At 36.7% G+C, this 26,027-nt stretch overlaps 1 long non-coding RNA gene across 1 annotated transcript; it reads left to right on the top strand.

The window, feature by feature from the left end:
• Positions 1 to 4,448: 4,448 nt before the first annotated feature.
• LOC140012522 (uncharacterized) lies at positions 4,449 to 7,413 on the top strand. Its single transcript, XR_011819678.1, has 3 exons — positions 4,449 to 4,654; positions 6,426 to 6,502; positions 7,251 to 7,413. It is a non-coding gene; the product is annotated as an uncharacterized lncRNA (long non-coding RNA).
• Positions 7,414 to 26,027: the final 18,614 nt, after the last annotated feature.

The raw sequence follows: 26,027 nt of genomic DNA, 5'->3' as shown, positions 1-26,027 counted from the left end.
TCTTCCTCCTCTACTTCTTCTTTTCTTTTTTTCTTTTCATATTGATAGAGGTTCATTGTTGTTTTTCACAAATGCGCATGACTGAAGCACGAAAATTGCAACTTGGTTGACTTTTATCTGAGCCATACTATATACAGACAATCGTCAATCAAATAACACCTGATAAAATGAGAAAAGATAAAAGGAAGTAGTAAACTAATAAAAGCCATAAGATCGAATGTAGAATTGTCAAATTGAAATATACCCACTACATGACATACAAATCAATGCAAAGATTTATTTCCACATAGAAACCACTTTTGAAAAATAGAGAATATTATTATTTTTAGAAGAGGTATGTTATTTTATTACTTTTTAGAAGAGATATATATTATTTTTAGAAGAGGAATATTATTTTTAATATACTCTACATACTTTCCTTAATATACTCTATATGTAATATTTGATGAGGATAAGGGTTTGGAAGTTGTTGATTAATTTTGTAACTCTAACAACATATCCAAGGAACTTTAAACTCGAGGTGGAAAAGGATTGAATTTGAATAATTATCTTTTGGTGCTTTCCTTAAGTGCAATTGAAATCCCATTTTGCTTTAGGGGGAATAAATAAATAATTTAAAAAGACAAATAAGATAGTTACCAAGTGAGATTTTAGAATTAAAAACAAAAGACTTAGAAGACTAATTAATCATATGATGTCAAGTTTGATGTCATGGAATGTACATACTTAAGCATAATCAACAACAGCACCTTAGTCGCATATGAATATTTAAAAGAAAGTAAAGAAGGCCACACAACTAAATTTATCAATTTTTCTCTAGGTTGCCATCTTATCTACATTTGTGACTAATAGTGGATATAAATTAACTATAGCACTAGTTGTGGTCAAGATTTTTGCCAAAAACAAGGTAAATGAGTAAACATTAATATATGATAGTTAAATTACCAACTACTCAATTATTAATACTCGAATTAATTTTGCCAAACGAAAACAGAATTGCTCGGTGCCTAAGAACAACCAATTGGAAACCCAGAATAGTTTTAATTGAAGTGTCTCTTACTGTGCATCTTGTCTCATGATATGTAGTTTCTCTCAGGGGCATGAACAATGTTTAGTCAATGAAGTCATCTAGGTTTAGTTGGACCAGACAGTATGATCAAGGAATAGCGCCAAAGTCAAAATAGATCTAAGCGGACTATCAGTAAAACTAATTAAAGTGCTGCTTGGTTGGAGCAGACAAAGGAGTTTACCACATTCAATTTGAGCAGATAGCTTGATGATAGAATAGCATCCAAAGGCAAAACTGGAATCTAAGGCATATATCTATAGACAATGAGTACTCTCATCTCCCTCCTTTTAATTTTATCACTTCTAATATTGTCTGCAAATACTGGCAGTTCAAACTCCCAAAAACTATCCAAAAAAAATTATTTCAAAACCAGTTGTTTAATCTAAAATACACCATAGATTATTTTGTCTAATTGGCCAACCAAGGAAAAACTTGAACACGTCACTCAATGGAATAATGCCATCTACACGCCTGCAATGGATTAGATGGCAACCATATTTGGCATCTCTGCCTATTGCATAAACCATAAAAAGCATTTCCATCTTGGCCCAGTTATAATGCTTGTCGAATTTTCTAATCATCAAGCTGAATCTGTGCATATGCTGTGTCAATTGTCAAAGTAGTTACATCACTTGAACTAGTAGAGACAAGGCAGCATTAAGTGATGCAGTTGGATTCAACATTGCCAATGCATTTCAATTTGAATCACCAATTTTAGGTACCCAAGTACACAAAGGAAATGAAGAAATTGGCTGCTGAAGAATGGGCAAGGAGCTAGATGATTGTCCAAAATGCTAGCAAATACATTTTAGCATTCCAAATAGAGATGCTAAAAAGTTAAGGAAATGAACTGTCCTACAAAGAAGAGTGAATGATGGGAATTGCTGCTACCTTTTGTTTTCCAAAAGTTTGGCAGCCACATCTTTTGAAGAATCATAATTCATCTTCCAACAAAGGATGCTGTACACAACTTGTTTTATCCAAAACATGGGAAATGAAGTGGACTTACATGTACCATCTTCAGATTAACGATCAGTTACTTTATTCTGACTAGACGATAGATCAAAAGAAATGCCATACATGAAATTCTCTTTATTGAACAATAAATTATGTAAAACTAATCTTTTAAGACTCCAATGATTAATTTACACCTGACTTCTTTATTTTGAAATTTGAATAATGCATAACTCATTATATCCATGGTCTTCCTCCTCTACTTCTTTCTTTCCTTTTTTCGTTTCATATTGATAGAGGTTCATTGCTATTTTTCACAAATGACTAAAGCACAAAAATTTTAGCTTGATGGACCTTTATATGAGCCACATTATATACAGACAATCGTCAATCAAATAACACCTGATAAAAAGAGAAAAAATAAAAGGAATTAGTAAGCTTATAAAAGCCATAAGATTGAATTTAGAATTGCAAAATTGAAGTATAGACCCACTGCATGACATACGACAGTTACAAAGGTTTATTTCCACATAGAAACTGTAGTTGATAATGTGTTGAAAATGTACTCTTGCTGTTGCTAGTATACTACGCATTTGCAATGGTAAAGAAAAAATTCGTGCATGTTTATCATCAAAGTTAGAGTGGAATGGATGTTAAACCATTATTTGTGATATCTATAATTTGTGAAAACAAAATTGTTTGTGCTTCAATTGGATAATTAAGGTGAAATAAGGATAATATAATTTTGGTTGTGTACATGGTAGGAAAGCATATCATACAAATTCATATTCCATGCTACATAAAATTTGTAATATTTATTTGGCTTTAGCCGCTTTTAGCTATGTATGATTATCTTTTCTTTTTTTAATTATTAGTTGTATGTTTAACTAAATTGGATTATAACACTGTACAATTTATTTGTAATTTGATTAGGGAAAAACTATATATTTGTGCCCATATATTGAACGATAAATTGCACATAACCCTCGTAGTTTCACGTAATGTGAAAATTTAATAGAAAATAGTCTTTGTAAGGTCATTAGTTGAAATACTAAGATACTACGTCAAACAATGACCAAAGCTACATTACATAAAATCATAGAGGAATTATGTGGATAAATATAAAGTTACAGGAGGGTAAAATAGATATTCATACAAATTATAAGAGTGGTTTATATACATTATGATTCCATCACACACATGCTTAGAGAACATCCATTTCAATCACAGTAACAAGTGATGCTTTCTATCAATTTTCTGCTTTATATAAAATCATAAGAGAGTTATGTGGATGTTTTGAAATCTTAAGGGAATCATGTGACAATATACAAAATACAAAGGGGATTATATGTAATTTACCCTATATTGTATGGACAACATAGTAAACAAGAACACTATTTATTGTATGAGAATGAAGTTTTGAACACTAAAAGGTCATAGATATGAATTGGCTTATTAGCTACGAATTGTTTTTAGGAGTTTGTCAATATATATTAGGAACGATTAGCCAAGAGTTTGAGGAGGTTATGTAAGGACTCAAAAATTATTTTATATATTTCTTATAATTTTTCTTATTTTTGAATAAGTTAATTTATATTTTCTTTTGGTTTAATTCACTTGCCTTAATTTCTTAGATACTTTAACGATCAAGTCAAGAGTTTTATCTTTTTCTTCCATAATTTGGTGCATGTTAAGTTTCGTAGTGCAGTATGGTAGTGTGACCAACTAGTGAGGTGTCTGCAATAAATTTGGTAGACAAGAGTGTGAGGACTCTAAAATTTTTATTATTTTAAAATCCCTAATTTTGGCTCAATTAATTATTTATTTGGATTTTTGCTACGAATAATATTTTCTAGCCTTTTCAGACCTAAGTACATGGTTTTATAGTTTCGTTATATTTCTTAAGTGTCTCATTTTAAAAATAAATAAAATAAAAATATAGATAAATAAACAAATATTTTCTTACAAGCTTATTTAGCGAAAAAGTGAAAAACGTGTCTAAACACTTTAGCCAATTGGGAGTACAATAAGCTCAAAAATTTGAGACCTATACAATGGTCCTAAAATAGACGATTTTAGGTTAATCACACAAGTGATAGCTAGTGGTACAATCGTTATAAGAATTTCTCAAAGGTTTCAATTTTTATTGCGCCTAAATTAGAAATACGTGTTTGCACGTGCGCGCTTAATTGAGGGACTTTGGACCATTATTTTGGGACAATTAAGAATGAATAATATTTATATGAATGTAAGTGCCCAAGAGGTTTAGTGCACTAGTGCAACAAACGTAAGAGAAATCGAACACAAAACGCGCGCGTAGGGCACTAGTTGTAATTGATTTGACGTATTTAATATATTAGACGTCAAGCGTCTTATGTACGCAAAGGAACCAGCAATCACATTTCATTTCCTCAAGCTTCATGGCCGGATAGCAGCAGCAAAAGGGACAACCGAAACCTTCAACATTTCTTCTTCCAAAGCTCATGCAAATCACCACCAAATCTTCTAAAAATTTAGCACCACTTAGCCTAAGTCTTGGACAACACATTTAGCTGGAAAAGGGAGGACCTTTCACGGTTCTTCAAGCTTCAAAGGGGCCGAAACTTCTGTCCTAACCAGCCATCAAAGTAGGTAGTAATCAATCACCTTAAACTTGTCTTTTGGAGTTTGATTTATGCATTTGAGCTAGAATCGTCACTTTAGTAGCTTGTATTGTTGGGAAAAAGTGGGCTCTATGAATTCCCACTCTTGGGTTGTTGCTGATTCTGTGCTTGCTGAAGTTTATGATGTCGGATTAGTGTTTAAGTTAGTGATTTGCTGAAGAAAAACTGCTGGAAACTCACGTTGAGTGCAAAGGCCAAGTTGGACCATTTTACCCCTGCTCTGTTCGGTCACTTTAATGTAGAAATTTGAGGATTTAATGGCTTGATTATGTTGTTTACATGTTGTAGAAGTTGTGTACAAAATTTCGTTGAAAAAATATTGAGTTTTGGTTGATCAAAAGAATTTATTTTCCAAAGCTAGTAATCTGGGAAATGGTTGCCGTCGTAACCAGACCAGTGTTCGTGTTTCGTCCATAACTCCGTATTCCGACGTCGAAATCAAGTGCCGTTAGCGGCATTTGAAACTAGACGTTCTCATGTTTCCAACGGTGTATAATGCACATTCTGGTTTTATGTGTGTGAGCCACACCATTCATCTGAAGTCAGCTGTCCTGTTTCTCCGTTCTGCCGAAATGATTTGATGATGCTGCAACTTTAGGCTTAAATTCGAGCCAGTTGCATGCTGAAAATTGAAACGATTTCTTCTGTGAAATTTTAGCCCTGTGAATGTATTTTCTAACACTATCAACCATTCCCAATTCCGAGTTAAATTGAGGGAGTTATGATCAAAATACGGCGACTGCCTCGTTTTTGAAACCTTAGATTTGGACAGATTGCCTTGAGGATTTTTCCAAACTTTGGTTGATTGATTAACCACCTTTCCGAGGGTATTTTTCCATGAAATTTGATAGAGAGATACCCTTCATATGGGAGTATTATACTGCAAAATTTGGTGTCAATCCAAGTCCGTTTCGGCACTTAATAAAAGGTCCAAAGTCGGAACCAAATCTGGAAATTTTGTAACAGTCTTGAATTTTTCCCAACTTTGAGCTACCGTATCTCGGTACTCGAAACTCCGATTCTTGAGCCGCTTGTTCTGTTCAAAACTTTACTTGCACTTCTAATCGAGTTATAAGTTTCAAGGGCCGGTTTGCAACGAGTGATTTTTACCGAATTTCCAAAGTTAGCGAAAAACCAACCCCGGCTCAATCCTGGTAATCTAGAACAGCAACTTTAGGCTCATTTTTGAATACCTTCCACTTAGATTCATGGAATGGTGTCTTCTAAGGACTTTTAGTACTTTGGAAGACGATTCCAACGGTACCAAATTCATCAAGTTTCGATTAGTAGAAAGAAAGTTATGATTTTTCAAAGATTTGACCAAAAATCGAAAATTCTGGAATTCCAAAGGAAATCCGCGAAGGAACAATTTTACCAGAATCCGGCCTTGAATCCGGCCAGTTTCTGGCCGGATTGTCGGCCGGATTGGTGGCGAAGTTTGAAAAAAAAGGAGGTTAGCCACTGCCTCCAATCCGGCCAGGTTCCGGCCGGATTGTGGCGTGGCCAGCCCTCTTTCGATTTCGATCGTCCGTTTTGCAATCGTTTTGCTCGTACTCGTTTCCAACCAATGATTTTAAGGATAATAATCCGATTTTTTTTACTCGAGTCCTGCACCCTTTTGAGAATCCAACTTCAAAGACAAGTCAAACGAAGTTTTCAAATATTTCCGAACCTTACCCGTGTCCAATCTTTCTCACCACTTGGGGACCTATAGTAATTATCTACTATTCGATGTTCAGGCACGCACGAGGACCTCCAAGAGGACCCTACCGTGGAAGTTTGAACTCTCCCTCCAACCTACTTGCTTGCATAACTGGTGAGTGTCAAGTGTATGCCTACTTGAACTCTAAAGTCTTGATTCATGCTTGACTTACCTGATTACATGCTTAGTCTATTTGATTTTGAAAAAAATGGAGTCGAGTGTGTACTTAATCGCACTCGTTCTCATTTGGCACGAATGACTCATGTCTAACATGATTTGCCTGGTTTACATGACTTGAAATGCCTGCTTAAACATGTCAAATGCTTGAATGCATGAAATGGTATGCTATGATTGCATACGTCGATGGAGTGAATCTCCTCGACATTTACATGATACATGGGGGACGCCCAAACTCATAGGCCGACCTTGGAACTCGAGCCGGCATGGGCTTGGTCGGGAACCTCGGTGAACCATGAGATTCACATGATAAGCTTGATCTATTGAGAGATCTCGCTTGGCATACTCGTAAAGTATCGCCTTATAAATGTCGTGCGGGCCCGAAGTGGTGTATGGTGGACGGATGAGAAGTAAGTGGTGAACTACGGATATGAAAATATCAACCCGGTTGACGGAGAGTCATCACGGGGAGATATACAAATGACATCGGCAAATGTGGAATTTAGCTCCTGAGAGCTTCTATATCCTTGAATTGTTTCTGGTTACGCTTTGTTGGCGTTATTAATTACTTGCAAGCTATTACCTGAATTGTTATTTGGACTTGTTATCTGAACTATGTGTCTGCATGTGTGTTCTTGGCCTCACGAGCGTTTTGCTCACCCTGTAGATTTGTTTTCCTTAACAGGTTTGAACTCGGAGGTGAAATGGAGAAACCCTCCTGTTGTACTTTTGTTTTAGGGTTTGCTATTACTCTTGGATATGCCTTTGGTTTTGGACTGTACTTTTGGGTATGGAAATGTAACCTTTGGACGAAATGTAATCTGTATTCTGACGTGTGGTTTGGAGAATGGATGGTTATTATTAAGTTTGAATACTTCCGCATTTATTGTATTTAAGTTATTGGCTTGTGTTGTGTGGTCCGGCTATAAGTTGAATGGAATTGCTTGAGTCCTGGCGAGAGCTAGGCAGGCGTCCCGCGGATACCCTTTGGTTCGCCTTAGGGAGAAGTGGGGGCGTCACAAAGAGCAGGTGTTACGCAAGAAAGATTATGTGATTAAAGTGTTAAGAGTGTATTATGTGAGGACTTGCAAATTCCTTATAATTTTCTTCAAAATTCCCTTTTATTTGGCAATTATTTGAAAATTATTATTTTATAATAGCCCTACTACCCAATCACCCCACAATAAATGTAAATGAACATAGAATTAAGGGTTTTTCCTTTCCGTTTTCAAGTTAGCGCGAGTTAGGGTTTTTACGCCTTTTCGTCGTGTGACTAATTGGTACGGAGTGTGGATCAAATTTGGTGATTAAGAGTGAGTTTTAGATGATATTAAGTGTGTGATTAGAGGTAATAATAATAAGTTAGTGAATTATAAGTGAAAACCCTAGTACGCGTGAAATAAGGAAAAACGGGTTGAACCGACGGGTACCGTTTGTTACCGAATGAGTGCACCACTTGAACACCACTTTATTACCTTAATCCCCTTGTTATTAATTGAACAAATTAGCCCTAAATATCTTCTCCTTTCAGCCGAAAATGTGGACCACAAAAACAAGAGAGAAAAGAAAAATTTGACTTCCAATTAAATTGTGACACTTGTCAAACCTTTGACCAAATTAACTCCAAGCTTCTTATCTTTTCTAGAGCATTGTTTCTTCTTCATTTCTGCATATTGCTGGCCGAAACTTGAGAGGGGGAAAGGGAAAGAAAACTTCATTTTTGCACTTCAATTTCGAGCCTCAATCTTGAGCTTCAACCGATAATCTTGCAAATTCCTCCACAAAAGTTGATCTCCAAGGAAGGTTAAGGGTTTTGGTGGAGTGATTTGGGAAGAGGAAGGTCTTGGCAGCTTCTTGACATAGGGATTAAGGTGAATTTGGTAAGAAACTTCCCTCTACTTCTTATATGTGTAAACTAGAAGCTTAAAGTTGTAGTTTTGATGGATTTATGGGGAAAAGTTCATGGGTTAAATGATATGTTGGGATGTTGAGTTAGGGTTTGAATGATTCACTTATTATACTTGTTGTATGGGTGGTATATGATGTATATAAGTTGGTATAAGAGGTGGTAGTGATGGTTTCAAGCTAAAAATGAGATTTATACCTTGATTGTAGCAAATTTCCAGAATTGAAGTTAAGGTATACCCTGTTCTGCCCGGTTTTAGTTTACCATGATAGAGGCTAAATTAGGCTTAGCACAAAACATGAAAATTGTAGAGAATGATGTTTTATAGTTACCTACAAAATTTCAGCCCAATCAGAGTACTGTAGACCTAGATACACTACGAACTGGATTAGGTGGTCTTCATCAAAGTTGTAGCTCTTTGTCTTAGCTTCGAAACGGTATAAATTACATCCCAATCCGATAGGCGTAGCTTTGGTTGTGTCCGATACGTTAAGTGACATCAAATCTGCCTTTGATTTTAGGCCTTAAACTTCATTTCCGGTCAATTTTTCTAGCTTGGTTTGGTAATCATATGACATGGAGCCTATTGAACGACTATTCTAATGCAGTTATGTTGTGAGTAATGTTGGGACTGATTGAGGGAAACAATGAAGCCATAAATGGCTGGAAAATAGGTAAATATAAAGGGCGTGCTGCCTAAATTTACGCTCAAGAACTAGGTAGAGATACTTGCGACTTGAGTAAGGCTTGAGAGCGAATACCACTTGAACCATCTAGGGTATTTGCGTCATCTTTTATTGGGGTATATACGTTAGAACTTAGCCGAAATTGGTACCCTTGGAAAAATGAAATTTTCGACTCATAGAAATACGTTTTCTTTGTCACTTCGACTCAAATGGAGATTTTAAAGTTTTATGAATGAGCATAAGTTTTACAAATATTTTATTTATTACTTATGTCCTCTTTTCACTACCAAAATCATATTTATACTTTATACTAGTACGTATTTGAATTTTCTTTGAATCACTTACATCTTTGATGGTTGAAGCATAATGTGTTCTTTTGATTATATTAGGGTTCCTTGGTGATTGAGGGTGTTATTTGGAAGGATATTTTGAACATTATTTTGCGTAAATAGGTGAGTGTTCCTTGTTTGTTATATTTTCATTGACTATGTGGCTTGTTCTTGATTATATGACTTGTTATGAACGAATGATAACATGTTAAATGTCTTCAATGATTACTTAAAATGAGTTTTCTAGGCGAGTGTGTACTTTATCGGACTCGACCTAAATGAATGTGAAATTTTCAATGATTAAATAATTAAATGCTAGTTGCACATGAATGTAAGCCGTTTGGCTGAACTGGGTCCTTGCCCTTCGTTGCCGGTCGACTCGAGCCAGAAGCGGACTCGGTCGGGCGATTTGGTGACCCTGAGTGAACGTTTGGTATACTCGAGTATTACCTTGTACTCTGGTGGAGTCTGGCCAACGTCCAGGAGGGGGTGAAATGAAATGAATGAACGAATGTCAATGTAAATGAAGGATTTTACTTATCAAAATGCATTTTCAAACGAATGGAAGAATAAGGAAATGAAAGGAGAATGAATGAATGAATGAATGGCTCCATGTGAGCACGTATCCTTTTAATGAATGTTATTATTGCTTTATATTGTCATGTTTCTGGAATTACTTGCTATCGATGGTTAATGTATTGAACTCATTGTTTGTTTATGTGTCTGGAACCTTACTGGGCTTTTACCTCATTCCACGCCATTTGTTTTCCTTACAGGGAGTACGAGCGAGGTGTGAGACGTGTACAGACTAGCGTAGTCTAGTTATTTTGAATTTTGAATTTGTACTGGCGCTATATCCCAACTAGGGTGATTTGTACTTGAAGTGTAACCGCTATGAAGTATTTTGGTGTATAGAAACTTTGTATCTTGGTTTGGGCATTAATGTATATTATAAGCTTGAATTGCCGTGTTATTTACTTTTCTATGGATGTAAGTTATTTTCTAGAGATACGAGTGAGTGAGTCCTGGCGAGAGTTAGGCAGGCGTCCCGCCGATACCCTCGGGTTCGTCCTTGGGAGAAGTGGAGGCGTCACATATTAGAGGAACATAAGATAGTAATTAGAGGCTAAGAGGGACAGAGATAAGACTGGAGCTTGATCCTGCCACTTGTCAACGATTCAAGAGCTTTTGACCAAGACTTTCTTTGATCTTTATCTTTCATTTTTGCACAACAATTCCTCACTTTTCTTGCTTCCTTGGCCGACCAAGAGAGTGGAAAAAAGGGAAAAAATTACTTCAAATTTCATCTTGATCTTTGCTTGATTTAGTAAGGAAATCAACAAGAAACCCTAATATAATCCGTGAAACGTTGCAACAAGGGAAGAAGTAAACTTGTGGTGAAGTGATTTGAGGAGAAAAGCTCTTGTTTGCTAGGGTTTGAGGTATTATACTACGAAAAACTCTTATTTTGCAATTTAATCCATTTATGAGGTGATTTTGGGAAAGATTTCATGATTTTTCTACGGTAGCTTGTAATTTTCAGCTTTGGTGGTCAATTTCCAGCTTTGATATGTTATTTCTAGCCTTGAGATGCCATTTTTAGCTTTGTTATGCCCTTTTTGGCTTTAACATGAAAATTTCTAGTTTGGGCATGAACTTTTAGCTTCGATATAGAATTTTCTTAGCTTTTGTTTGAAATTTCCAGCTTTAGGATTCGAATTTCCAGTTTTGATGTAGTTGCATGTGAGCTATATATATGCCAACTTTTGCTAGCTTTTGAGGCCTACAATATGTACCACTTATACCGTGTAACATGTCACCTTGATTGGTGTTGATTTGCCATAAAACTAGGATTGGAATTTGAAGGGTTAACTTGAAGAAACTAGGGGATATGCTACTGGATTTTCTTTCTTGTTGGTCAAGTGAGCGAGAGTGAGGGTTGAGGTGTGAATTTATGATGGTTTGGACTTACTTTACTTGACGTTGCTTGTATCCACCTTGATTATGACATACAAGCTGTATTTTGCCAAAACCATGCGTTTTACAAGGAGGGAGGTAATAGTTACTTCAAACATGTTTTCTAGTTGCGTGTGTCCAATTTTAAACTTGAAAGTTTTGATCGTTTTCTTCCAAAAGTCGTGCGTATACCTCACATATGTTTTTGCTGAGTTTCATAAGTTCCATTTGCATGATTTTTCCTTTGATATTTTCAAGCAAAGGTTGTGTATTTTGAAACCCTGTTTGATTGCATTTTGCCATATGATATTTAATCGCAGATTTTGAGAGTGGCCAAGGAGCTGGGTCTGAGCTCGACATTGATAAACAATGAACTATTGGTGAGTGTTTCACTTGCATGTTATGACTTGTTCCTTGATTGAAGTGAATACTTGCTTGCTTATGCTCTTGTGTCTTGAATGGGTGGTTGAATGATCTTGTCTTACTATTAGCAGGGTGAGTGTGTACTTTATCACACTTGCCCCAAACTTGACACTGTTTACATGTGAAATGATATACGTGTACTTGACTTGAACGTCGGTTGAGCATGTTTTCCACCGACTATATGACATGCTTGAAATCCTAAACTCCATCGGCTAGTCGGTCAAATCGAGCTAGCAAGGGATTGGTCGAGGTGATCGACGAACCATGGGTCCTGTATCTTGTTATTGGCTCTGGTATACTCGAGTATGACCCTACTTGTTACTTGTTTGGCGTGCGGGACTGGTAAAGGGGGATGATTGGTGGACATAAACTGGCGTAAAGTGGTGATCTACTGGATCTTGATATTGTATTCCAAGGTTGATGGAGTATCAATAGTTGCGAGACAAGTGGCCAATACGAGAGAAACTGTATCCTTCCCCTTGAAAGTGCTACTTGGTCCTTGTTTGTCTAGACCCCTTGACTTTTGTATTAGTACTAGTGTTCTTCTAGAGTTAGTATCTTAGCTTGAGTTTAAATCTTTTGTTACATTTTGGATCTGTATGGATATTCACGGCAATTGAATGTATATATGTTAAGTTTGAATGTTACTGCTCCTCTTGCTCTTGAAGTTATGATTCGTGTTATTAAGGGTTATGAGTGAGTTCTGGCGAGACCTAGGCAAACGGTCCACTAAATCTTGGAGCACACCCTCGAGGGAGGTGGGGTCGTCACAGGCTACTAGGCTATAGTTATTCAATTTTGATATAATGAAAAAGTCCAAGGTCGGAAATAGCTACCTTGTTGTGGATATTAAGTAATTTCACAATTATGCTAAGATGCATACTTAGGATATTGTTTTGATGCATGAACTTTTTCTGTGGAACTTTCACAGAGAAAGATAAGATCAAATTTTGATGTTTGGAAGTTAGAGAGGTGTGAAACTAGTACGAGAAACATCTTGGTAGGAAATCACTAGTAAGAAGGATGGGCAAGGTACTTTATCCTTAATCATACTTATTCTTGCATTATGATTGTTAATGAGGAAATCAAGGATCAACAAAAGGAGTAAAATGGTAATAACTATTGGCTGGTAATTCATCAAATGGGTGAACGAGCTGAATAAAGATATTCCTTATAAGCATGGTGTGAGGATCCAAAAATTTTTGTCATTTTACTCAATTTAACTGCATTGCATTTTATTCATTTAATTACTTATTTATCTATTTATTGACTTGACAATGATTTAAGTCTTAATAATTTTATTAATTGTTACATGTGAGAGTTAGTGAGTGGGGTAACTGTAACTTTTAGTGAGGTGTGTGAGGAAACTTTAGTGAAAAAAAGGAAGTTTAATGCAATAAGAGAGAGATGATGTGATAGCCCCACCTCCCCCTAAGGCGAACCAAAGGGTTCGGCGGACCGCCTGCCCAACTCTCGCCAGGACTACTAAACAGAAACGCATGAAAACCCTACGAAACGTTCAAAAAGACTTCAAGAAAAGAATTTTCAGAAACTAAAATAACTAAACTGAAAGATGCAATAGAACTTTGATATAACATTCCAACAAAAACTGAAAACGAAACGAATGCATTGAGGCCACGTCACAATCCGGCCAAGATCTGGCCGGATTTTCGGCTGGATTGCTGGCCAGATTCGAGGCAGTGGCGAAACCCTAAATTTCCAATCTCCACTAACAATCCGGCCAACTATCCGGCGAAGGACTGGCCAGATATGTGGCCGGATTCGGTGAACAGTTCCGCCAAAACTTTTCTTTCTTCGTTCAAATGCCACACTTGCCCGATCTTGCCAACAGGTTCAATTAAAGTTCAAACAACCAGAAGGACATGCAGTAATCAAGAGATAAACATAGTTATAGACTTGCCAAAATATATACGTTGCCAAAATATATACGTTGCCAAAATATATCTACTTGCCAAATTATATACATTGGTGTCTTCAACGATTTACTTGAAGTACAAGTCAAAATATCCCTACTTATACAAAATCCATTTAGGGTTTTGGTTACAGAGGAGCTTAACAAAAGAATGTTTACACTAGCTCGACCCTTTCTTTCAAAAATCGTGATTTCAAAGTTGGTCCCCTGTAAGGAAAATAAAGATAACGGGAAGGGGGTGAGCTCACGCTCAATGAGGTACCAGAAGTATAAACAGTAAAGAATCATGTAACTTCATTTTCATCAATCATATACCCACATCAGATAGAACAGGAAACAGTTAAACACAGTGATTTAAATAGAAAGGATACAGGTGGTTCTCAGGAGCCAAATTCTCATCTGCTTCACCGGAGCTTGATCGAATAGTAGTTGACACTCCGTTAACTTTCAAATAAAGTAACCAGTCTAGTAGAACACCATTTTACACCAAATTTCGTCCACCAAACATACCCCTTGCCGGGCCCGAACACCTTAACAGTAACAGTGGGTGGTAATACTTGAGTATACCGGAAATCCAGAGTCTCCAATACCCAAAGATTCCCCATGAACAGTACTCATGGTTTGCCAATTTTTCTCGACCAAACCCTTGCTAGCTCGACTCAATTGACTTCCCATGAGGTTGAGCTCAGGTTTAACCATAAGGTCGTTGGATACACCTCCAAACAACATCAGATCAGTCACAATAACAGATTCCAGTTATACAGTAAACAGTCACACAGGCAAGAGAACGAGTGTGATAAAATACACCCTCGTCTCATTCAAAATAAATAGAATTCACAGTCATTCAAGTCACAGATTTCAAGTACAAGTAAACTAGTTAAGCAATAAATCAGGGGAGTGGTACACTCACCAGTTCAAGCGAAGATAACTTCAAAAGTTTTCACCCAAAGTAGGGCTTTGATCGCCGAGAAACCCTAAAATAACCAAGATAAAACAATAATAGTTCCCACGTCCAGAAACTCAATAAACAGAATGCACAATTGAGGTTCGACTACAAGTCGTAAGCCCATCCAAATGAACTATGAATGCAAAGATACAAACATGTGGCTTCGGGGTGAAAAAGTAACGGTTGATTCTAAAACATGAATAACCCAAAAACCTTTCGCTCAAGTCGTGATTACATCCAACTAGTTCTCGAGTGAAAATTTGGGCAGTACGCCCTTTGTATTTACCTATTTTTCAGCCATTTATGGCTTCATTATTTTTCTCAATTTAGCCCCAATATGACACACAAATAATCTTACCACAATAGCCTTTCACTAGGCCCAAAATCATCCAATTACAACACAAGTCTAATAATACAACCGGAAATCAGTTTTGAAGACAAAAGGCTAAACTGCAGATTTGACATCTTATAGAATTTTGGTCACCACGGGAGCTATGTTTATCAGATTGGGGTAAACTTTATATTGTTTCGAAGCTAAGACAGAGAACTACAATTCTTATGAAGATATCAACAGCCAATTCATCCAATTTCAAGGTCAAAATGTGACATCTTAGAGGAAAACAGAAATTGTCCGCAAAACTGTACATTTGGCAGTCAAGGGTATTTTTATCATTTCACATGCTACCATGCTCCGATTGAGCTGAAAATTTTCAGGCAGCTAGTTAACAGCATTTTCTATAACTTTCATGTTTTGACCTAAGCCTGATTTGGCCTCAAACATGGACGAACATACAGTGTAAAAACAAGGCCGATTTGAAACCCTAGTCTGAAATTTAGGTACACAAGCTGAAAATTCCTTTAGGCAAAGTAAACTAGCCCATAAAACCTCAATAATTCATATAGCAAAGTTATCAAAACATGAAGAACCTTCAAGCATCACATGTAATCAGAATTTTCACCATAAAACTGAAATTTACCATAAAACTACTTCAAACCATAAAATATTCTCACAAAACTACCAAAACTACAACCTTAAGACACCAATTTACACATATATGAAGGAAAAGGAAGTTTCTTGTCCAAAGTACCTTGTATCCTCAATAAATATGGTAGCTTAGAGCTTGTCCTTCCAAAATAACTCCACCCAAGCCTTTAAACTTCCTTAGTGAGCACTTGTATGGAGTAGTTTCCAAAACTAACGGTTGGAATCCAAGATTCAAGCTAGCAAGTGAGGTATAAAATGAAGTTTCTCTCCTTGTTTTTTCCTTCTCCTTAGGTTCGGCCAAGACAATGAAAATGGAAGGAAAATTGGGTCAAAATTGGTGTTTTAGTAAAGGTGAAGAAAGGTGGTCAAAGTCCAACATCCAATAGGTTCGCAACACTTGGCCTTTCTAGAATTTTCTCTAATCCTTTGCCTTCCAATGGTTAATTTATCTAACTCACCTCTAATTATTTCCTAACACCTTGTAAACTAATATTCCTTTACAAAAATTCAACTAATCGTCAAAATTTTATCGCACTAACCGCACTAGTAGGTCCCATGTCCATAATACATTCCAAACTTGATATGAACTAATTTATATCAGGAAAATGATTTAAAAACTATACTCACTTATAAAATCTCATATAATAGACTAAAGTAGAGAAAATGCATGTGTTATTCTTGGTTTTGATGATCACAAAGTACTTTGAAATGTTTATCTAACTCTCTTCAAATATAAGTGTTTTTTTGCCTATCAAAGAATCAGGTACGAATATGTCAAGAAATGAAAATCAACCAAAAGAAGAAGCAAAAACAGGACACTCATGTCGGACGTCCGAAGGAATCTGTCGGACGTCCGAAAGGATGAAGAACATCAAGAAGGAAATTCTGTCGGACGCTCGTGAGGAAGCATCGGACGTCCGGATGGATCGGACGCACTCCTCGGACGCACATCGATCGTGTCGGACGTCCTAAAAATTCCACAAAGTGTTGATGACTCTCTGCCAACGTTCGAATGCAGAAGCTGTCGGACGATAAAATTCCATCGGACGTCCGAACAACAACTTGACTGATTTTCGGATGATAGGATCGGACGATGACTAAGCTGTCGGACGTCCGACAGCCCCAACGGCTAGCTGACTCTTCATCTGCCTTCTATCCGTTGGAAGCATTAATGAAGCCCATTTTTGGTTCCCTTTAAATACAAACGATTCTGAATCAGAGAGGGACTTTTGCACACTTTGTTTACAAGATCTCAAGAGATATTTTAGCTTGAAAACAGTCTCCAAGACAATATTTGTTCTCCAAGTGGTGTGAATTTTTTGTGAGCATTTCTCTTGTGGTTGAAAGTTTTATTAGTGTAGCTTTGTTGAGGGTTATCTGAATGATTGTAAAACTTCTTAGTTTGACTAAGTGAGGCTTAGGGCAAGGAGGAAGTGCTCCCTCCATTGTACATCTAGTTGATCATCTTTCATCAAAGAGAAGTTGCTCAACCTAGTGATTGGTCTTCAAGTTTGAGGAAAGCTTGATAGACAATCGGTTTGATATTCTATCTTATTTTTTTTGTTTAATAAAATTCTCATTACTTATCTATACTTGTTTTTTATAATCAACATTGCTCTCTTCTTCTAATCTACTTGGTTGATCATTACTAGAAAAGAAGGTAAATTTTTATTAAAGAAAAATTGCATAAATTTGATTAAGATTTTAATCAACCTAATTCACCCCCCTCTTAGGTTGTCTTTGGGTCTTATAATTGGTATCAGAGCTTGGTCTCCTAGAGATTAAGCTCAAGCGGCTTGGAGTAAAGATGACAACCAGTCATGCTATGTTTGTTGAGGGGCAATCTGTTACTAGGCCTCCCATGTTTAGTGGCTCCAATTATGTTAGCTGGAAAGAAAGGATGATTATCTTTTTGCAATCTATTGATATTGAGCTATAGTTTATTGTGAGTGAAGGACCGCATGAAGCTAACTTTCTTGATGCAGATACAGGTTTGCTTCGGCCAAAAACGAGAGCTGAAATGAATGCTCAAGATAGGACTAATCTCACATTGAATGCCAAAGCCATGAATGTTCTTTATAGTGCCTTAGATTCAAATGAATCAATTAGAGTAAAAGGCTGTAAATCGGTCAAAGAAATGTGGGATAAGCTAAGAGAAATCCATGAGGGTGGTGACAACGTGAGAGAACAGAAAAAGGCTATCTTGGTCACAAAGTATGAATCATTTAAAATTGAACCTCTTGAGGATATTGACAAAATGTATTGCAGGTTCAATGACTTGATCAAAGATCTCGAGGTGTTGGGCAAAGAGTACACCTTGGGAGAGAAGAACAGGAAAATTCTCAATGCATTGGGCAAAGAATGGAAAAATAAAGTGACTGCAATAGAGGAGGCTAAGGATCTAAATTCTGTGCCTATTGAATCTCTCATTAACTCACTAACCTTTTATGAGTTGAAGTTGAAATCTAAAGTGCAGGAGGAAGAGGATGCTAGAGCAAAGAGAAACATTGCTCTAAAGACTACTCAAGGTGAAGATGATCCAACTCACTTAGATGATGAAGACTCGGATGGTGATGATAATGATCTTGCTCTCATCACAAAGGGCTTCAAGAGAATCTTGAATAAAAGGAAGTTTAGAAGGGGGGGACCTAGCAATCAATTCCAAAATTATTCATCAAATGCAAGGAACAAAGGAAAACAAGAATTCAACAAGAAGCAAGTGGACAAATGCTATGAATGTGGACAACCTAGACACTATGCAAACGAATGTCCCATGAAGAAAATGAAAGATGGGAAAGCTGATCGAAAGCCAAGATTCAACAACTTCCAGATTACTTGGAATGAATGCAACTCCGAAGGGGAAGTTGAAGAAAAGGAAGAATCAGCTCAAATGGCCTTCATGGCTATTGGAGATAATGAGTAACTTCCATACACTCTCAATCTGAAAGTGATGATGAAGAAGATGATGATCTTGAATCCTTTGTTGAAAAACTGCATAATGCCTTGAAGGAATCTTATGATAAAAACAAGCAGCTAAAACAGAAAATTACTTTTCTCATTCATGAAAATGTAAGTCTTCTTCAACAAAATAAACAACTAAAGACTGACAATGAATGTCTTGTAAGAGCCGGATTTGATGTTCAAAATGAGCTTGATAGAAAGACAAGTATTTGTGAAATGCTGAAGGAAAGACATGGTGATTTGAAGAAAAGAATGGACAACTTGGATGAGACTTTGAAAGCAAGAAAGCAAGATTTTCTCAAAAAGAACATGTCATCTACCTTTCTTACTGCTCATCAAAGAACATTAGCACACAACAAAAATGCACATGGTTTCACAACATATAGAAGAAGTGGATTGAGATATGTCAAACCATTACATGTTAAGGACTCTTCCATTATGTGTGGTTTTTGTTGTCAAAAAGGGCATTTGAAAGGAGATTGCTATGTGAAAAGAAATCTGAACAAAGGGATGAGATGCATGTGGTTAGTTAGACACAATGCTAACTATTGTGGACCCAAAAATTAAAAAGGGTACCAAACACTTTCTTTTTTCAGGAAAAAGGCTCAAACAAGTCCAAATGTTTTATTGATAGTGGCTGCTCAAGGCATATGACCGGTGATCCCTCTTTGTTCATAAAGCTAAAATCAAAATCAAGTGAAAAGGTGACATTTGGTGATGATGTGAAAGCTAAGACAATTGGAATAGGTGATGTTGGTAAGGATGGTGAAACTTTTGTTCATAATGTGCTCTTAGTTGATAACTTAGGTTATAACTTGCTTAGTGTTAGTCAATTGTGTGATAAAGACTTGAATGTGTTGTTTAAAAAGCATGAATGCATTGTGCTTGATTCCAAATATAATGTTGTGTTCAAAGGTAAGAGGTTTAACGACATATATATTGTGGTTCTTGATAAAATTGATTCATCTAGCTTCAAATGTCTTAAAGCTTCAAATGAAGATCCTTGGTTGTGGCATAGGAGACTTTGTCATTTTAACATGGATTTACTAAAGGAAATTTCGAAAAAGGAGCTGGTTAGAGGCTTGCCAAAAATCAGTTTTGAAAAGGATAAAATTTGTGATGCATGTCAATTTGAAAAGCAAACAAAAGTTTCTTTTAAACCAAAGAAGTGTGTATCAACTTCTAAACCTTTAGAACTCTTGCATCTTGACTTATTTGGTCCTACTCAAATCACTAGCTTGGGAGGTAAGAAATACTGCTTTGTGATTGTGGATGATTATTCTAGATATACTTGGGTGATATTTCTTACTCATAAGGATGATGCCTTCAAGAATTTCACTTCATTGTTTGCTAAAGTGCAAAATCTGCTTGGGTTAAAAATTGTTAGGATTAGAAGTGATAATGGAACGGAATTCAAGTATTGTGATTTTCCAGATTTTTGTGATCATAATGGCATAACACATGAGTTTTCAATTGCAAGAACTCCACAACAAAATGGTGTTGTAGAAAGGAAAAATAGGACACTACAAGAGGCTGCTAGAACTATGTTTAGTGAATGTAGTTTGCCAAAATACCTTTGGGCTGAAGCGGTAAACACTGCATGTTATGTGATGAACAGAATCCTTTTGAGACCCATTTTGAATAAAACATCTTATGAACTGATTTTTGATAAGAAATCTACGGTTGGATATTTCAAAGTCTTTGGTTGTAAATGTTTTATTTTAAATTTAAAGGAACATCTTGGTAAGTTTGAGAAAAAATCTGATGAAGGAATATTTTTGGGATATTGTGAGAACAAAAGAGGATATAGAGTCTTTAATAGAAGGACTCTTGTGATAGAAGAAGCCATACACATAACATTTGATGAAACTAATGATGATAATTCCAAAAGTTCGTGTGAGGATGATGATGTAGGTGTTCGTGAAGGAATGGAAAAGCTAAAAATTGGAGATGGAGGAAACTCTAAACCGGAAGCAAAGGAAATGGAGAATGAAGCTCATGAAGATCAAGAAAGGGAAGATGAGGACAAAAATGATGATTCATTCAAAGATCTTCCCAAGGCTTGGAAATTTAGCCAAAATCATCCAAAAGAAGTTATAATTGGTGATCCATCCGAGAAGGTAAACACTCGTTCCTCATCTAAGAAATTGATAGACAATTTTGCTTTAGTTTCTCTTTTTGAACCTAAAAATATCAATGATGCCTTAAAGGATGAAAACTGGATTTTGGCAATGCAAGAGGAACTCAATCAATTTGAAAGAAATGAGGTTTGGACACTAGTTGATAGACCTCAAAATCACCCTATCATTGGCACTAAGTGGGTATTTAGAAATAAGCTGGATGATAAAGGTGTAGTTGTAAGAAATAAAACTAGATTAGTTGCAAAAGGGTATGCTCAAGAAGAAGGAATTGATTTTGATGAAACATTTGCTCCCGTAGCTAGATTAGAATCAATTAGAATGCTTCTTGCTTTTGCTTGCTTCAAAGGTTTTAAACTGTTTCAAATGGATGTTAAAAGTGCCTTCTTAAACGGTTTTATTGATCAAGAAGTATATGTGGATAACCCCCCGGTTTTGAAAATTCAAAATTTCCAAATCATGTATTTAAACTCTCAAAAGCATTGTATGGGCTAAAACAAGCTCCAAGAGCTTGGTATGAAAGATTGAGTGGTTTCTTGATTGAAAATAATTTCAAAAGAGGAGTTGTGGACACCACACTGTTTACTAAGCAAGTGCTAAATGAACTCCTTATTGTGCAAATATATGTAGATGATATTATTTTTGGTGCTACTAATGAGTATCTATGCAAGGATTTTTCCACCATTATGCAAAGTGAATTTGAAATGAGTATGATGGGAGAATTAAATTTCTTCCTTGGACTTCAAATACATCAAGCCATAGAGGGCATTTTCATAAATCAAGCAAAATACACTAAGGAATTGCTGAAAAGATTTGGTATGGAGGACTCAAAGCAAGTTGGAACTCCAATGTGCACTTCAACAAAACTTGACAAAGATGAAGAAGGTAAACATGTGGATGAAAAGCACTATAGAGGTATGATTGGAAGCTTACTTTATTTAACCGCAAGTAGACCCGATATTATGTTTGCTGTTTGCTTGTGTGCTAGATTTCAATCTTGTCCAAAAGAATCACATTTGAATGCTATTAAAAGGATTTTTAGGTATTTGAAAGGTACATTAGACTATGGTCTTTAGTATGCTAGATCTAGTGAGTTTGCACTATATGGATATTCGGATGCTGATTTTGGAGGTTGTCGTGTGGATAGAAAGAGTACTAGTGGAACTTGTCACTTTCTTGGTAATTGCTTAGTCTCTTGGTTTAGCAAGAAACAAAATGCAATCTCTTTGTCTACAATCGAAGCGGAATATATTGCTGCTAGTGCATGTTGTGCTCAACTTTTATGGATGAAGCATACCTTGAATGATTTTGGATTGTCATATGACTGCATGCCTATATTCTGTGATAATACTAGTGCTATCAATTTGACCAAAAATCCAATTCAACTTTCTAGGACAAAGCATATAGATATAAAGCACCACTTTATTCGCGATCTTGTTCAAAAAGGTGAAGTATGTATAAATTATGTTTGTTCTAAAGATCAATTTGCTGATATTTTTACAAAAACTTTGCCATTAGATCAGTTCATTCATCTAAGATCAAAATTAGGGATAATCGAAAAATCATCTTAAAATTTTTCAAAGCCTTCGGACATCCGAAAGAAGATGAACGGACGTCCGATAATGTTCTTCAGCTATTTTTCCAGAAAACACCTGTTCGGACGAAGCTGTCGGACGCACGACTTTGTTCGGCCGTCCGACAGTGCAATGGTTCACTTTTTAAAGTAACTTTCTTCCTCATTTGCTTCAAACTCTTCTTCTTCTATTTCCTCTCGGACGAAAACTCTCTCGTTTCTCACTCTCAAATTCGTACCATTCTGAAGCTCTCATTCCCAAATTGACTCAACCAAAACTTTTCCTGATCGATTGCGATTCGTTTCTCCTGATCATTTCACCGAATCGCATAACATTTCGCAAATTTCCAAATTTTCCTCAAAACCCTATTTTCTCATAACCGCTCTGTCCAATCCTCTTCAAGGCCTTTTTGTCCCAAAATTTCTGTGTGATTCACTTCCATACTACTGTGTGCATCATTTGCATCCTTCATTCTACACATTTCGCACAATGGTGAATCTAAGAGGAGGGAAGGTCACTGCCGGACGCAAGCATCCACTCAGGGATGAGGATGATGATGTTCCTACGGTCAAACGATCATCCAAACGCGTCAAGAGGGGAGCTGTAAAGGGTCAAATGTCACAGCCTACACCACAACTTACCTCTCAGCCTGAATCTGGACAGGGAACCTCATTTCAACCGCCTCCAAAATCAACCACAGTCCCTACATTCTTTGATGATGCTGCAAAAGACAAACACTCCTGGATATCCCAGAAAGGTGTCATCCCTCAACGCACCGTAAATCCTTCTGAATTTCGCCAAATAGGTTTAGAATCCATTCTGAGTCTGTTTGCTTTTCAGAAATGGTCACATCTCATTTCTATGCCTAATGTCTAGTATCCTGAAATGCTGTTTCAATTCTTTGCCAATCTTAGGAAAGGCACTGATCAAACTGAGATTATGTCCAGGGTTAATGGGGTAGACTTAGTCTTTGATTCTGAAATTGTGAATGATATTTTAAAAACTACTATTGAACCTGGATGCAAGAGTAAAATTGCAAATTTCTTTTCCTATGAAGAGCATCCTACTGCTGATAATCATTTTGATGGGGCTAAGATGTTGACTTATTTTAAAAGAAGTTTTTCTACCCCTGCTGATGCTAAACTGAATGATCTTGCCCCTGTGAATCTAATTGCCTTTTCAATCATTTCAAACCTGCTTGTGCCTACTGATGGCCATAGAATAGATGCAAACAAAATGGAGTTGTATCTCTTTTACTGTTTTCGAGAAAAGATTCGTATTGATTTTGGTTTTGTCATGTGCAAGTTTTTACTTCGCTATGCCACTGATTCTCGCAGAAAATTATCTTATGAAAAATTTCTTCAAAAGATTTTTGAGTTTTACAAAGTACCAATTCTAGGTGTTTGTCCCAAAAAAGCATCTTCTTATACCTTTACCAAAGGATATTTTGAAAGGAAAAATCTTGTCTTTAAGGATAATCTATGGGCTTATAAGGGGGCATCATCTAGTGAACCTAGGTCTAAGGCTGCACATGATCCACTACACACTCCTTCATCTGTTGCACTCACTTCCATTCATCCCAGGAAGTCTGCCACTAAGGCATCTTCCTCCTCCAATGATGAAGTGATTGAGCTCCTTCGTGAACTCAAACAACATGTTCTTCTTCTGGAACATGGTCTAATGCTCACCATGTCCTCTGAGCAACAAACAGCCTACCTAGACAAAAAAAACCTTCTTTTTCCCCCACCTGTGGTTGAGGAAGTTTCCCATGGCAAAGAGCCACGCCCCACTGATCCGAGTTCATCAATTCCAGACCCGAGCTCATCAACTCCCGTGACTCCTCATGGCCCTTCCACATTAGATAAAGGCAAGGCACCAGTTGAAGAAGCTGCTGAAGATGATGAAGCAACTGAAGAGGAGGACCTCTCCCAATATCAGCTTTCTCGAAGGACACCTGGATCCACCTAGTTCACCATTTAGGATCACATAGGGTCATTTGCATCTTGTTTGACTATTTCATGTGTTTCTAGTGTTTGTGGTGTTCAATAATGGATATGTAGATGTAATGCTTATGTTTATGTTGTGTTCGTTTAGTACTTTTTGATGGATGATTATGGCTGTAATGGTTATGGATATGTGGATGGATGTTTAAGTATTTTGAATGATGAATGTGTGGATGTGATAAATATTTTTTTTTGTTATTGGTTCTCCGTGATATATGTGATTGATTGGCCTTTTGTGATGACAAAAAGGGGGAGAGGACTGGATTGGATTGATGATGGATTGAATTGGTAAAATGTTGGATGTTGGCTGCTTTATTGTTATATTTTTGGATAATTGATTAATTCGGTAGGATAGCCAAGTGAGGGGATTTTTGCTCTATGATCCACTAAGTAAGGGGGAGTTTTTGTCAATTGAGAAAGGGGGAGCTTATATTGCAATCATCAAATCTCATTTCAAACCATTGTTTTGTCATCATCAAAAAGGGGGAGAATGTTATTCTTGGTTTTGATGATCACAAAGTATTTTGAAATGTTTATCTAACTCTCTTCAAATATAAGTATTTTTTTGCCTATCAAAGAATCAGGTACGAATATGTCAAGAAATGAAAATCAACCAAAAGAAAAAGCAAAAACAGGGCACTCATGTGGGACGTCCGAAAGGATGAAGAACATCAAGAAGGAAATTCTGTCGGACGCTCGTGAGGAAGCACCGGACGTCCGGATGGATCGGACGCACTCCTTGGACGCACATCGATCGTATCGGACGTCCTAAAAATTCCACAAAATGTTGATGACTCTCTGCCAAAATTCTGTCGGACGCTCGTGAGGAAGCATCGGACGTCCGGATGGATCGGACGCACATCGATCCTGTCGGACGTCCTAAAAATTCCACAAAGTGTTGATGACTCTCTGCCAACTTTCGAATGCAGAAGCTGTCGGACGATAAAATTTCATCAGACGTCCGAACAACAACTTGACTGATTTTCGGACGATGGGATCGGACGATGACTAAGCTGTCGGACGTCCGACAGCCCCAACGGCTAGCTGACTCTTCATCTGCCTTCTATCCGTTGGAACCATTAATGAAGCCCGTTTTTGGTTCCCTTTAAATACAAACGATTCTGAATCAGAGAGGGACTTTTGCACACTTTGTTTACAAGATCTCAAGAGATATTTTAGTTTGAAAATAGTCTCCAAGACAAGATTTGTTCTCCAAGTGGTGTGAATTTCTTGCGAGCATTTCTCTTGTGGTTGAAAGTTTTATTAGTGTAGCTTTGTTGAGGGTTATCTGAGTGATTGTAAAACTTCTTAGCTTGACTAAGTGAGCCTTAGGGCAAGGAGGAAGTGCTCCCTCCATTGTACATCTAGTTGATCATCTTTCATCAAAGAGAAGTTGCTCAACCTAGTGATTGGTCTTCAAGTTTGAGGAAAGCTTGGTAGACAATCGGTTTGATATTCTATCTTATTCTTTTTGTGTAATAAAATTCTCATTGCTTATCTATACTTGTTTTTTCTAATCAACATTGCTCTCTTCTTCTAATCTACTTGGTTGATCATTACTAGGAAAGAAGGTAAATTTTTATTAAAGAAAAATTGCATAAATTTGATTAAGATTTTAATCA

This window comes from Coffea arabica, chromosome 8e, assembly GCF_036785885.1.
Source record: "Coffea arabica cultivar ET-39 chromosome 8e, Coffea Arabica ET-39 HiFi, whole genome shotgun sequence".
NCBI classification, from domain to species: Eukaryota; Viridiplantae; Streptophyta; class Magnoliopsida; order Gentianales; family Rubiaceae; genus Coffea; species Coffea arabica.
This window is presented reverse-complemented; position numbering and strand designations above follow the sequence as displayed.